Source organism: Furipterus horrens, unplaced genomic scaffold (genome assembly GCF_987537825.1).
Source record: "Furipterus horrens unplaced genomic scaffold, mFurHor1.1.pri manual_scaffold_4, whole genome shotgun sequence".
Taxonomy (NCBI): domain Eukaryota; kingdom Metazoa; phylum Chordata; class Mammalia; order Chiroptera; family Furipteridae; genus Furipterus; species Furipterus horrens.
Window position 1 is genome coordinate 83,582,607 of NW_028327174.1, and position 13,980 is coordinate 83,596,586.

At 33.9% G+C, this 13,980-nt stretch overlaps 1 pseudogene; it reads right to left on the reverse strand.

The window, feature by feature from the left end:
* Positions 1-8,462: 8,462 nt before the first annotated feature.
* LOC150012313 (U6 spliceosomal RNA) lies at positions 8,463-8,560 on the reverse strand (annotated as a pseudogene).
* Between the last annotated feature and the right edge of the window lie 5,420 nt (positions 8,561-13,980).

The following is a 13,980-nucleotide window of genomic DNA, read 5'->3' on the forward strand; positions in this document are numbered from 1 at the left end:
AGATTATATTCACTGAGAATATCTTAATTTCAAATTTTTAATTTTCGTTTAAGACCATTCATTTTTGTTTAATTTTTTGCTTGATATTTACCAAACATAACAATTGATGCTGAATGAATAATATACATCATATACTTTCCCTCTTGACTAATTTTTCTTGTATCTGTACCCACTGGGGATATGGTCTGAAAGCCTCATTAAGTAAAAATAAATACAAAACCTAATACTTAACATGCATATTTAAAATGCTCTATTTAAATCAACACATTATAGTCTTTTTTGTGGTTCACTAGTTACATCCAGTTCTTTATGCTATTTCAGAAATCGTTACTTAAGAAAGCATCACCACAGAGTTAATGGTTTAATTTAGCCAGCCTTGTCTCTGGGCACTTTTTAAGTTTGGTTCATCATCTAGTTTCTTCCCAGGTGTTGCCAACTGTAAGACAATATGACTCGTGAAGTAGCTTACAGTACTTTTTCCCTGAAACCTCACTGATGATTTCAAGCAAAGTTTAAGAAGCGATTTAAAGAATATGGGGCAGTTTAACCACATACAAAATCTTTTAGGGCTGCTGCTCAGTCTTTGGTTAATCCAATAACACTCATTAAAGTTAGAGGCAAATCGTTTACTTAAAATACTAAAGAATCACTTTGCAGTATTTAAGTAAGAACAAAACAGAGGCAGGAATAGAAGTAATTGCAACTGCACTTGTACATGATTTTATATTGAAATTACTGAATAGGGAAGTCGTGATCATTCAAACATGAGCACCTGCATCAGTCTTTCGAATAACCATATGTACTCTCAAACATCTCAAAACATAACTAATTTATCTGCATTAAATCTTACTTTGATGATTGTACATTCGAATTTCTGCAGATGTTCTTAGATTAATTTTTATGAAAATAAGTCTATCTAAATATATTCAGTTTTTTTTCCCCAGATCAGTACTTATTTGTTTATTCAACTCAATTCCTTACAAGGAGAATAAACCTATAAAAATATTAATACTGAATTAACATTCACATAAAAGATAGCATAAGTCTTTTATCTAAAAAAAGAATTAATTATTTAGCGAATACTTACAATATTTATTTTACTTTTGGCAAACAAATTTATGAATTTGATGTAAGAGTTAGCTTAATACTCAGATATGAGTAATACATTTTATTGACATGATACATTTTGCTATTTGAAGTGCTTTGATACATTGTTGAATAATCGAGTAACACTTGGATAGGTAGCAGAATTATCATTAATCCTATGTTACAGGTAAGAAAACTGAGGCTCACAATAGTTAGGTTTTTGCTGTAAGTGAAGTAGCTAATAAATGGTGAGGTCGAGAACCAAATGCAGGCTCTTCTGAATCAGCAGCCAGTGCTCTTTAGACTGAAAAATACTTTTATTTCTACAGGATGTCAAATGTTTTGAAATTCATATAATTCCTACTTATTTCTATAAATTTCCAAGTTGTATAATTTTCAATACCCTGTAGATATTTATATGAATTTGATACATTTCATACAAAAAATCAATAATTTTAACATAATTTATTTACATATTTTTAAAAAACAGAGCTTTGCTATGACTAATTCTTTATAAGCTGACATAGAGAACCAGTGATTCCCTCTAAAGTGAATGAAAGCATGGTGTTCAACTTACCATTTATGTCCTTAAAAGAAAAAAATTATATTTTTCTCCTCCCCAAAGGTTACTATGTACATATTTGCTGGAGGCAGAGCAGCTGACTTAACTACAGAAAAAAGTTCTGTGTTAAGGATGACAAAATGACAAATTTAAAGAGCCTAAGACTGGGACAAAATGGAGGAGTATCACATCCATTTCACACTGTAACATGAAAGAGAAATAAACCTGTATCTTTTATATCAATGTTATATTTGGACCTTTGTAATAGCATGCAGAGTATATATTTTAAATGCTACATACACATAAAAACACAAAAGTAGATATATATTTTGTAAAAATAATGCCAATTTTCAGATAGATTATTTGAGTGAATAACACTGAAAACAGTGCTATGTGCAATTGAAAAATATTTATCTTTTCTACCACAGTTTAAATAATGTTTCCAGACTTCTGTTTAGCATTTGAGAAAAATGGAAATAGTCTCTATTAACTCAGAGATAGCTAAATATGTCATAGCTCTTGAGCCTAAACCAGTTACATGGTAGACTGGCAAAGATCAAATTAATTCAAGTTAAGTGAAATATACCTTAGTTTGTTATTTAATCTGAATTAGCTGTTATCTTTCTCTACATCATTTATAATGTTCAAATGATGAATGGTTCTGTCTTTGTGCCTCTTCTAGTCTCTAGCTACACTCCTTCTCTCTTGTAGCTATACTTTGACATATCTCAAATGTATACACACAACCAAAAACTATTTTCTTAACTCAAAATTCATATACTCTTGCCTACTTGGCATTTACACTAAAGATATCTAAAACTAAACTCCTGAATTCCTCCACCCACAAACAAAATCTACTACAAACATAGCCTTGCTCATGACTGCTGATCAATACTGCATTCTTGTACTGTTCAAGAATAATGCAGGCTGAAAACTTGAGAATCATTGTTGATTCTCTCTTTGCCTCATACTGTATTTCTAGCCTGTCATAAAATCCTCTTGTCCCTATTTTAAAAGTTTTTTCCAGAATACACTCAGGTCTTAATTTGTTCATTGTGTCCAATAAGCCATCACATCTTTCTAGGTGTCTTTGATAGCTTCTTACTGTATCTCCCTGCTCCACTGTCCCCACCCGTATTATGTATACAAACACAGAGGCCTGAGTGGTCTTTCAAAAACGTAAGTTGTATTATATCAATTCTGTGTTCAAAGCCCTATTAGCACTTCTTTTTTCACCTAAAATTAAATTTCAAGTCTCTTAAATAGTCTATGATGCCTTATAACAATGTAATCCTTGTTATTTCCCCACCCTCCTCTTCTATGGCCTTTCCCCTTCCTTGGTGTAGCCACACTGACTTCCTTACTTTTTCACAGACATCCCAGGCGTGTTCCATTTTGTCTTTGCCCCATCTTTCTTTCTGCCTGGAATACTTTTCCCCCAGAAAGACATTTCACGAACTCCCTCAAGTCTTTGCTTGAAACTTAACTTCTCAATAAATAACATTTTTAATACTGTACATCGCAATTCTCTATTTGCACATCAGACCCTCTCAGTCTTCCCTAGTTTATTTTACTTGCCACATTTCCATTAAAAACATCATTTTCTTACACATAATCTAACTCATTTATCATTTATTGTGTCTCCCCCTTTTGTGCAGGGGATTTGTGTAATTTGTCCCCTGATGTATACCATATTCCTAGACTACATGGTATCCAACAAAATATATTTACTGAAATTCTGCATAGCTCTTATATTTCAGTCATAATACTATACACTTTAAGTGTATAATACCAATTAATTTTGTCATAGAAAAATTCCAAGGTGATATCCAATGATACCTGTTTCATGATATTCACACCCTTATAATCCTGCTTTTTGAGTGTAGGCTGGACTTATAGACTTGGTTTTAATAAACAGCAGGAAGTCAAAGTAATAGGCTGTCACTTCTATGATTAATCTACAAAGTTTGTGCCTTCCTTCTTGCTAACATTCCCTAGCACTCTTTCTTGTTGTCTTGCTTACATTCTCTGATGAATTAAGCAGCCATGCAAGGTGATTCTCTGTAGAGAGGCACATACGGAATAAAACTGAGGGAGTCCTCTGGCCAACAATTAACAGCTGAAGCCTCAGAACAGTCAGCAAGAAACTGAATCCTGCCAACTGCCATATGAAAGAGCTAAGAAAGTGTTTTTCCCAGTCAAGCCATGAGATGACTGCAGCCTTTTGAAAGCCCAGGCCGCTGGCTGAGCAGCCCCTGGTTTCCTGACCCATGGAAACAGTGAGATGAAAAATGTTGTTTTAAACCACTAGTCTTTGATATTATTTGTTACAAAGGAGTAGGTCACTAAAATAATTATCAACACAAAACCGTGTGTTTGCATAAAGACAAAATCATCATACAGGAACTGTGGAAACCTAGAGTGTTTAGTTTTTCTCCCAATGTAAACTTTATATCTACTAAAGGCATAACAGAGCTTTTAACCCATATCAGTATAATGCCAACTCCCTTCTACTGTCTTGTCTTATATTTTTCTGCTAGTCAGTCCTAAACATAAATCTTTTTAAATTTTTATTGTTTACACTATTACAGCTAACCTCGTTTCCCCACCTCTCTTGCCCTGCCCCCTGCCCTTACCTCATCTTCCCCCTGACCATCACCACACTGTTGTGTCTATGGGTTATGTCTATATGTTCTTGGCTAATCCTTTCACCTTCTTTCACCCAACCTTCCTCCCCCCACCCCCTTTGACAGTTGTCAGTTTGTTCCATGTATCCACGCTTCAGTTTCTAATTTATTTGTCAGTTTATTTTGTTTATTAGATTCCACATATAAGAGAAATCTTTTGGTATTTGCCTTTCACCAACCGGCTTATTTCACTGAACATAATACTCTCCATGTCCATCAGTGCTATTGCAAAAGATAAGATTTTAAATTTTTTTTTTTTTGTGTGTGTGTGTGTGTGGTTACATGGTATTCCTTGTGTAAATGTACCACAGGTTTCTTTATCCGCTCATTTACTGATAGGTACTAGGGCTGTTTCCAAATCTTGGCTATTGTAAAACAAAACAACAACAACAAAAAAAAACACTGCTGTAAACATAGGGGTACATATATTCTTTTGAATTGGTGTTTCAAGATTATTCCCAGAAGTAGAAATCACTGGGTCAAAGGGAACTCATTTTTAATTTTTGGAGGAAACTCTATACTGTTTTCCACAGTGGCTACACCAGTCTGCATTCCCACCAACGGTGCACTAGGGTTTCCTTTTCTCCACATCCTCGTCAGTTTTAGTTTGTTGATTTAGTGATGGTAACTATTCTGGCAGGCATGAGGTGATATCTCATTTTGGCTTTAATTTTCATCTCTCTGATGATTAGTGATGTTGAGCATTTTTCCTATGTCTATCGGCCATCTGTACATCCTCTTTTGAGAAGTGCCTATTCAGATCCTTTGCACATTGTCTAGTTGGATTGCTTGTCTACCTGGTGTTGAGCTGTATAAGTTGATATTTTAGAGATCAACTCCTTTTCAGATGTATCATTGCAAATATGTTGTCCCACATGAGTTCCTTTTTCATTTTGTTGATGTTAGCTGTGCAGAAGCCTTTTAATTTGATGTAGTCCCATTTGATTATTTTTTCCATTGTTTTCCTTGACCTAGGAGATATATTCACAAATATATTGCTACAAGAGATATCTGAGATTTTACTTCTTATGTTTTCTTCTAGGAATTTTATGATTGCGTGACTTACAGTTAAGTATTTTATCCATTTTGAATTTATGTTTGTTCATGGTGGTCTAATTTCATTTTTTTTCTTGTACCAGTCCGATTTTCTCAACATCACTTATTGAATAGCCTGTCTTTACTCCATTGTATGCTCTTGCCTCCTTTGTCAAATATTAATTGATCAATAGGGTGTGTGTTGATTTCTGGTCTTTTTGTTTTGTTCCATTGGTCTATAAGCCTCTTCTTATGCCAGTACATGTCTGTTTTGATTTCAATGACCTAAACATAAATCTTAAAAGTTAAATACATGATTTAAGTTTTTAATGTTCTTATGCTTGCCCACATGCATAAAATATATAACATATAAACTACTACTTAACTGAAAAGCTGTTATATTGCTTCTCTCCTTTTCATAGTCTTTTAAAAATTCTGATGAGTTCTTCCATTAGTGCCACAATATTTAAGATACATAACCACATATAAGCATGCCCCACCACTCTTTATTTAGAAATTAAATTATCTGCTTATGTATTCCATTCAGATCATCGAATTCACTTTTAATGCCTCTTTATTAATTTTTTTTTTACAAAGGAAAAAGTTCAGAAAAAACTTCTGGATAATAATTCAATAAGAACAACATAATCTAAATTATTTCCTACCACCACAATCACATTTGTATGCTATGACAGAAAATGTAGTGATTTTTCAATTGTTTAGTGTTCTAAAAAATAACACTGGACTTGGATAAGAAAATGATGTTTTTTCCCAGCTATGATGCAGAGAGGTTGACCAATTCAAAGTCCTTGTGGGTAAACATTTACTCATCTAATTAACATACATCTGGTTTCCATAGTCTCTGTAGTCCTTTTCCATACCAGCCCTAGGGGTCATAAAATCATGAAACTATGTTTAGAACATCTCTGTAAAGCTTATACTATTCTGGAATTCATGGATTATTTCTCAATGTTTTTTTCTAATGCTTAACCTACCTAAATTATCTAAATTAAGGCTAAAAAAATACTAGTTACTTGCCCTGTATCCATTCTACCCTACTTTCTTACTAATTGATCTCCAATATATTTCTTCAAAAAGTTACATGCTTACCTAAATGACTTAATTTACAGTCTTTCTTACATCTAAAGGTAGCCAGTAGGTGTCTTCCAATATAGGTATTTAAATATGAGTGACTTATATGGGAATAGTTCACTGGGATTCTCCTCTCTTTTTCTCATTTATTTTTTATTCCCCTGAATTTAGATATGATTACTGAACTTCATTTTGGTGACGGATGAACTTGAGGAGGACATAATCCCATTCTAAAAATAACAGAGAAGATAGCCTACCCTTCACTCCACCCAGATGTGAGCTTCTTATAAAATCATGACAGTGTTTTAATAAGGGAGAAATGAATCTCTAATTGATTCATACCACTTCCTTGATTTTTTAAATTTTACAAAGTGAACCTCATTCTAAACAGGTGCAGTATCTCTATTCATTGTAAGTACTTTGGTGTCCAATGCAGAACATATCCATACTATCTGGACCTAATTCAGTAGCCAAAAGGCATAATATATATCATGTTATAGATGTTTGCAAACTTATAGTTTTGTTTTTATAGTTCGTAAGTTATCATAGTTACTACTGTTAATAATAATGTATAAAAACAACTGTATATATTTTCACACATAAATTTCTACCAAAATAATAACATAATATCATTCTCTTTTTTGGCTCTGCTTCTCTTCCTACACACACACACACACGCACACACACACACACACACGTGACTTTATTTGTATTGTTCTTAACTGCTGGAGAGAGAAAAATTATTAAAATGTGTATGGATTTTCACGAGATATTAAAGACAGCCAGAAAACAACGAAACAGCATATTTAAAGTACTGAAGGAAAGGAACCATCATTGCCTCCAGCAATGACAGGCCTCTTGAACTATTACTGCTATTATTCTAGCTTCCTAGAAAATTGGATCATCAGGCCTATAAAGGCTTAACTTTGTTTATATAGAATTTTCAGTAATGTTGACTGAAGGCAAGTGCCAAAGGAAGTTTAATGTCTTTAGCAACTATATTCATGAGTGGTTAGGATCTGTTTTTGCCCTCCTTCTGCACTTAGTTGTTTTTCCAATACATCTATCTAATCATTAGCAAAGTATGGTATTAAACTCAATTAAAAAACTGTACCAAGCAAAATAGAAACAGACTTAGAGAGCAGGCGGGCAGCTAGGGGCATGAAAGAGGGGGTTTGGGAGTAGAGGGATAGAGCAAAAAAAGAAAAGAACTCATGGACATGAACAACAGTGTGGTGACTGTAGAAGAAGGGAGTGGGCAGAAGTGGAAGAGGGCTTAAGGGGGATAAATGGTAATACAAAAAATACGATAAAGTATTTTTTAGAAAATTTGTATTCATTCATGAAAGGTTTCATTAAAGAAATCAGGTTCTAATTTATTTTCATGCATAAATATGTATATTATTTTTTTAATTTATTGTGTATTAATATCTACTTGCAAGAGTACTATTTTCTTTTAGGTTAAAAGTTGTAAGTGTCCTATTATGGTAATTTTAATATAATATAGTATTTGGGGAACATGGACCTTGTAACAGATAACTTCAGTAGATATTAAATTTTTTGAATTTCAAGTTCTTTTTTAAAATTCTTCACAAATTTTATTTTTATTACAGTTTGCATTCAACACTTTTTGGATTAGTTTCAGGTGTACAACATAATTGATAGACATTCATATAGGTTACAAAGTGTTCCTTCCAATAATTCAAGTGCCCACCTGCCACTGTAGTTTTTATGGTATTGTTGACTACATTCTTTTTTTTTTAAACAGTGATTCTCATTTTATTCTCAAGAAAATGTTTAGGCATTACAAAAGAATCCAATCTCTCACTATGTAGTTTGATAAATAATTGGTGCTCAAAAATGTTTGTAGAAAGACAGGAATATTTTTCTGTAGCAGTGGGTTCCATTGTATTCAGACTTAAATCAAATATTTGAGAAATTAAGGGAATACACGTCCCTTTCACTTAAAATGTTGTTTTTGGAAATGTTAGATTAATTTTTTAAATATGGAATGCTTCACAACTTCTATGTCATGCTTGTGCAGGGGTCATGCTAATCTCTCCATCATTCCAATTTTAGTATATGCCCCAAAGTGAGCACACAAGTTCTGTATTAGAAGCAATTTTGAGTATAGTCTTGTAAAATAATCATTGCCCAATGGACCAACAAATGTAAACTTTCAGTCACAAAATACCTAGTTAAGGTCCCATTTTTTAAAGTAGAAAGAAATAAACAATTTAGGAAAGTGATTTTAAATGAAAAAAAAAAAAAAGAACCCCTGCTGTTTGAGAGTAGATAAATAGATGTAACAGAGAGGAGAGGGAGAGAGGAAGAAGCTAGATGTTGATAAGTTTTTTTTATGTAAGTAGAAATGGAATACAATCTCAGAGAACTCTGTGATGACACCCAGATAAGGGACAATGACAAATTATCAGTCAGCCAATATTGTGCTATGAATACAGACTGCTTTTTAATTTATTGTCAGGAAATAGGCAAAGCGTGAGAACTAAAAGGCAGCTGGACCCTTCGTTTAGTGCCAACATCCTAGAAAGTGTTTCTTTCCTTGATAGAGCTAAAAACTAGCTGTGATGACCTTAGGTCAGAAAATCAAATGCCCTCAGATTTAAAACTCTACCTTCATACAGTCTTTCATAGGGGACTAGTCACACTATGGACTGTCTATGTCCTTGGATCATTTATACTAGTTCCTTGACTAGACTTTTCCCCATCTTTCATCCCTTCTCCCTCTTCCCCACTCCCTTCTGGTCACTGTCAGTCTGTTCCTTGTTTCCATGCCTCTGGAGAGGCATGCCTAAAGTATTAAAATACTTTAGGCAATCACAACTGTTCCTATATCTGATTTAAGTGATAAAAAATTAGTGCACGACTATAGTGAAAAAGACTGTCTACAGTACTTGTCATCAGTAATCTTCAAGCAATTTTTGTGCCCTTAGAAAGAGAAATGACCTTATGATAGAGCAGTAGTGTTTTTTCATTTTGTTTTTTAGTTCAAAATTTACCTGTGTCCTAGCTACAATAGTTGGTATGATTAAATCTCATCAAAATGAAACTGACAGTAAAGAAGGTTCCTAGAAATACTCATACAAGTTTCAGAACAAGAAATAATAGAAAAATGATTATATATTGGAGATTACCCTGAGTAAAAACTAAACATCTCAATGCTGGTTAACATTTATTATTATTATCATTAACTTTGGAAAGAGAATTTATCAGTTGGTTAACTTTACATTGATACATTATACAATAGATGAATATCTTTTTTAGGTAATTAAGTAGTTTTATAATAAAATTTAAAATCAATGCTTATCTGACTCACATTAACATAATTTATTTAGAGGACACATGATTATAATTAATTCTTATTTTAGATAAAAGAAGATTCTAAATAATGCACTAAGAAAACACTACATTATGAAACAATTATTGTCATTCAAGAACAGGTAAGTGCCATTTAATGTATAAGTAATAAAAATGTAATTTTGCTGCTTTTGGGAAAAAAATAAAACAGGAGAAATATGTATAGCTTTGAGAGTACATTGGCAAGATTGGAGAAATACACCCTGACAACTTAAAGAAATATTCTTAATTTTTTTTTTGTATCTCTGTGTGTGAATTTTCACCTAAAATATACCCTATTTTCTTAGGTTTAAGAATTTTATGGACTTTGATCATTAAAAATGTAGTTTCCTCCAAGGACCAAACTGGAATTTAAACTAAAATATAGAGCAATCAACTTGAATAAGCAACTGAAGACTAGCTGAATGAAGTCTTAGAACCAAAGATTTACAAAAGCCACATCAGATAGGAAGGAAGGGAGGATAAAATCCTTTGGTCAAAGCAATCCTCCTGGTGTTGGAAAAACTGAAAAGACGTGTAAAAAAAATTAAACTAGACCACCTTCTTACATCATAGACAAAAATGCACTCAAAATGGGTGAAAGGCTTAAATGTTTGACTTGAAAGCACTAAAATCCTAGAAGTAAATATAAACTGTAAAATCTCAGACATTTCTCGGATATTTTTTTCCTGATATCTCTCCTAAGGCAAGATAAATAAAAAAATAAACAAACAGCAATACGTCAAGCTGAAAAGTTTTTGCATCGCAAAGGAAACTATCAACAAAATGAAAAGACAACCTACTAGTTGGGGAAGAACTTCACCAATGATACTTCTGATAAGGGGCCGATATCCAAAATTTATAAAATCTAGTACTCAAGACTGAAAATCACAAACAATCCAATTAAAAAATGGAAAGAGGACCTGAATAGGCACTTCTCCAAAAAGGTCATACAGAAGGCTAATAGACGTGTGAAAAGATGCTCAAGGTCACTAATCATCAGAGAAATGCAAATTGAAACCACAGTGAACTCTCACTTCACAATGGTCAGAATGGCTATCATCAGGTAGGTTACTATTGTTATAACGTTTCTCTTTTTAAACTTTACTTTGAAAAAGTAGACAAATAGAACTTCCTCCTCACAATACATCAATTTCAAGATTATATATAAATTGTTTCTCCATGTTATTTCTTGAAGAATTTTGTAGTTTTACGTAAAACAATTGTATTGTGCTTTTAAACTGTGTGTGTGTCTGTATTTGGTAAGAACACTTAACATGACATCTACCCTCAGTAAAAATTAAGACTATATTGTTAATTTTAGGAACAATGTTGTGTAAACATCTAGAACTAATTCAACTTGCCTAACTGAAACTTTATGTCCATTGATTAATAACTCCCTAATTCTTCCTGTCCCTGGCTCCTAGTAACCCCCATTTCAAAATTTGATTTTATAAATTTGACTATTTTAGATAAATCATTCATATAAGTTGGAATAATGCAGTATTTGTCTGTCACTGGCTTATTTCACTTAGCATAGTGTCATAAAGGTACATCTATGTTGTCACATATTGAAAAATCTCATTCATGTTTAAGGTAAAATGGTAGCCATACTTCTTTATCCACTCATCTGTTAATGGACATTGAAGTTGTTTCCATAACTTGACTATTGTGAATAGTGCTACAATGAATATACGAGTGCTAATATCTCTTGAAGTTCCTGATTTCAATCAATGATTACACAAACACCTAAATGTGGGATTGCTGGATCATCTTATTTTTAATTTTTTTAGAAACCTCTGTACTGTCTTCTATAGCTGCTGAACTCCTTTTGAATCCCTACCAAGAATTGCAAGGGCTCTGTTTTTCCACATCCTTGTCATTATTTTTTAAAGATGATTATTGGAAAATTAAAAAAATATATATGTATATATAGCCTCTATTTGTGGCTTGTACTATATTTCTATTGAACATTGCTGATATAAGCTATTAGAAGAAGCATGTGTTAAAAGGTATATTTATATTTAATTTTCATGTTTCTCATAAAGCAATAAGCACATCTTTGCTCTCAGCTTCTTGATTGGTTCTCTAAATAACACTAAACAAATTATTTAACTACTGTTGGTTTTGGTTTCCCTAGGTCATTTCAGAGTAAACTCTGAAAAAAGGGCCTCCTTGTAGGTTTATGAATCAAACTTTGGATTCAAGATACAGGGTGAAATTCTTTATTAGTTATTAACTTACTCTTTTTTAAGTATATTTTATTGATAATGTTGTTACAGTAGTCCCAATTTTCCCTTTGCTCCCCTCTTCCCAGTACCTTACATCCCTTAATTCATGTCCATGAGTTGTGCATATAACTTCTTTGACTTCACCCTTTCTTATATTATTCTTAATTTCCCCCTGTCTATTTTGTACCAACCAATTATGCTTCTGAATCCTGGCAACATTTCCCCATTTCTCCACCTTCCCTCTCCCAGCTGATAACCCTCCAAATGATCCCCATACCTATGATTCTGTTCCTATTCTGGTTTGCTTAGTTGGATTTTGTTTTTATTTTTTAGATTCAGTTGTTCATAGTTGTGAGTTTGTTGTCATTTTATTATTCACAATTTTGATTTCTTTTTCTTAAGTAAGTCCCCTTGACATTTTATATAATAATAGCTTGGTGATGATGAGCTTCTTTAGCTTTACCTTGTCTGGGAAGCACTTTCTCTGCCCTTCCATTCTAAATGATAGCTTTGCTGGATAGAGTAATCTTGATTGGAAGTCCTTGTTTTTCATCACCTTGAATAGTTCTTGCCAGTCCCTTCTTGCCTGCAAAGTTTCTTTTGAGAAGTTAGCTAATAGTCTTATAGGCACCCCTTTTTAGGTAACTCTCTGCTTTTCTCTTGCTTCTTTTAAGATTCTCTTTCTCTTTAACCTTTGGCATTTTAATTATGATATATCTTGGTGTGGTCCTCTTTGGGTCTAGTTTGTTTGGAACCCACTCTGCTTCCTGGACTTGTATGTCTATATCCTTCACCAAATTTGGGAAGTTTTTCTTCATTATTTTTTCACATAAGCTTTCAATTTCTTGCTCTTCCTCTTCTCTTTCAGGCACCCCTATGATTCGGATGTTGGCATGTTTAAAGTTGTCCCAAGGTTTCTAACACTCACCTCATTTTTTTCAATTTTTGTTTCCTCATTCTGTACTGGTTGACTGTTTCTTTGTTCCTTATGTTCCAAATCATTGATTTGAATCCTGGTTTCCTGGTTTTGTATGGATTTTGTATGGATTTTCCTTCATTTCATTTAGCATAGCCTTCACTTCTTTCCTTATGCGTTTGCCATACTTAAGCATATCTGTCAAGCTTATGAGCATGTTTATCACCAGTGTTTTGAACTTTTCATCTGTTAGGTTGGCTATCTCCTCATCTGTGCAGTTGGCTATCTCCTCATCGATTAGTTCTCTCACTGGAACCTTGATCTGTTCCCTCTTTTGGGCCATCAGTCTCTGTATCCTCATCTTGACAGGTTTTTGTGTTTGTTTGCCCCTGTGTCTTAGGCAGAGCTATTGCTCCTGTTATGTTGTAGGGGTAGAGCCTTAGGGATTCGTTAGTACATGGTGACCCATTTCACCACATTGTGGCACTGTGTGTGTGTGAGGTCAAGACAGGGAACAATACCACTTGCTCAACACTTGTTCCTGTTCCAGGCACTTGTCCCACTTCCATATGGGACTGGCACCTCTTTAGCTATTGTTGTGGCCATTGTTCCCAGAGTGGGTGGGTCTTCAGATGTTCTAGGACCACGGGGGTCCTTTAAACAAGTAGACTCTGCTGAGAGACTGGCAGTTTCTTCCTCCACCCCAATCCCCACTGGTTTGCACAGTCATAAGCAATTTTCTCCAGCACTGGGACCATGAACTGCATTGTCTGGTCTGGTGCTGGGAGTACCCCCGAGGTGTCCCTCCCAACATTTTAAAGCATGTGGTGGTGCTTTTTGCCAGCCTGCCACTGCCGCCACTCCTGCCACCACCACATTGTGTCCTCTCCACCTCGGGTTCACCCCTACCTGTCTGGATGAGTATTTCTTCTTTATGTCTTTGTTTGTTGGACTTCTATGCAGCTCGGTTTTCTGGAACTTCTGGTTGTCTCTAGTTTTGAGGTAGTTTTATTC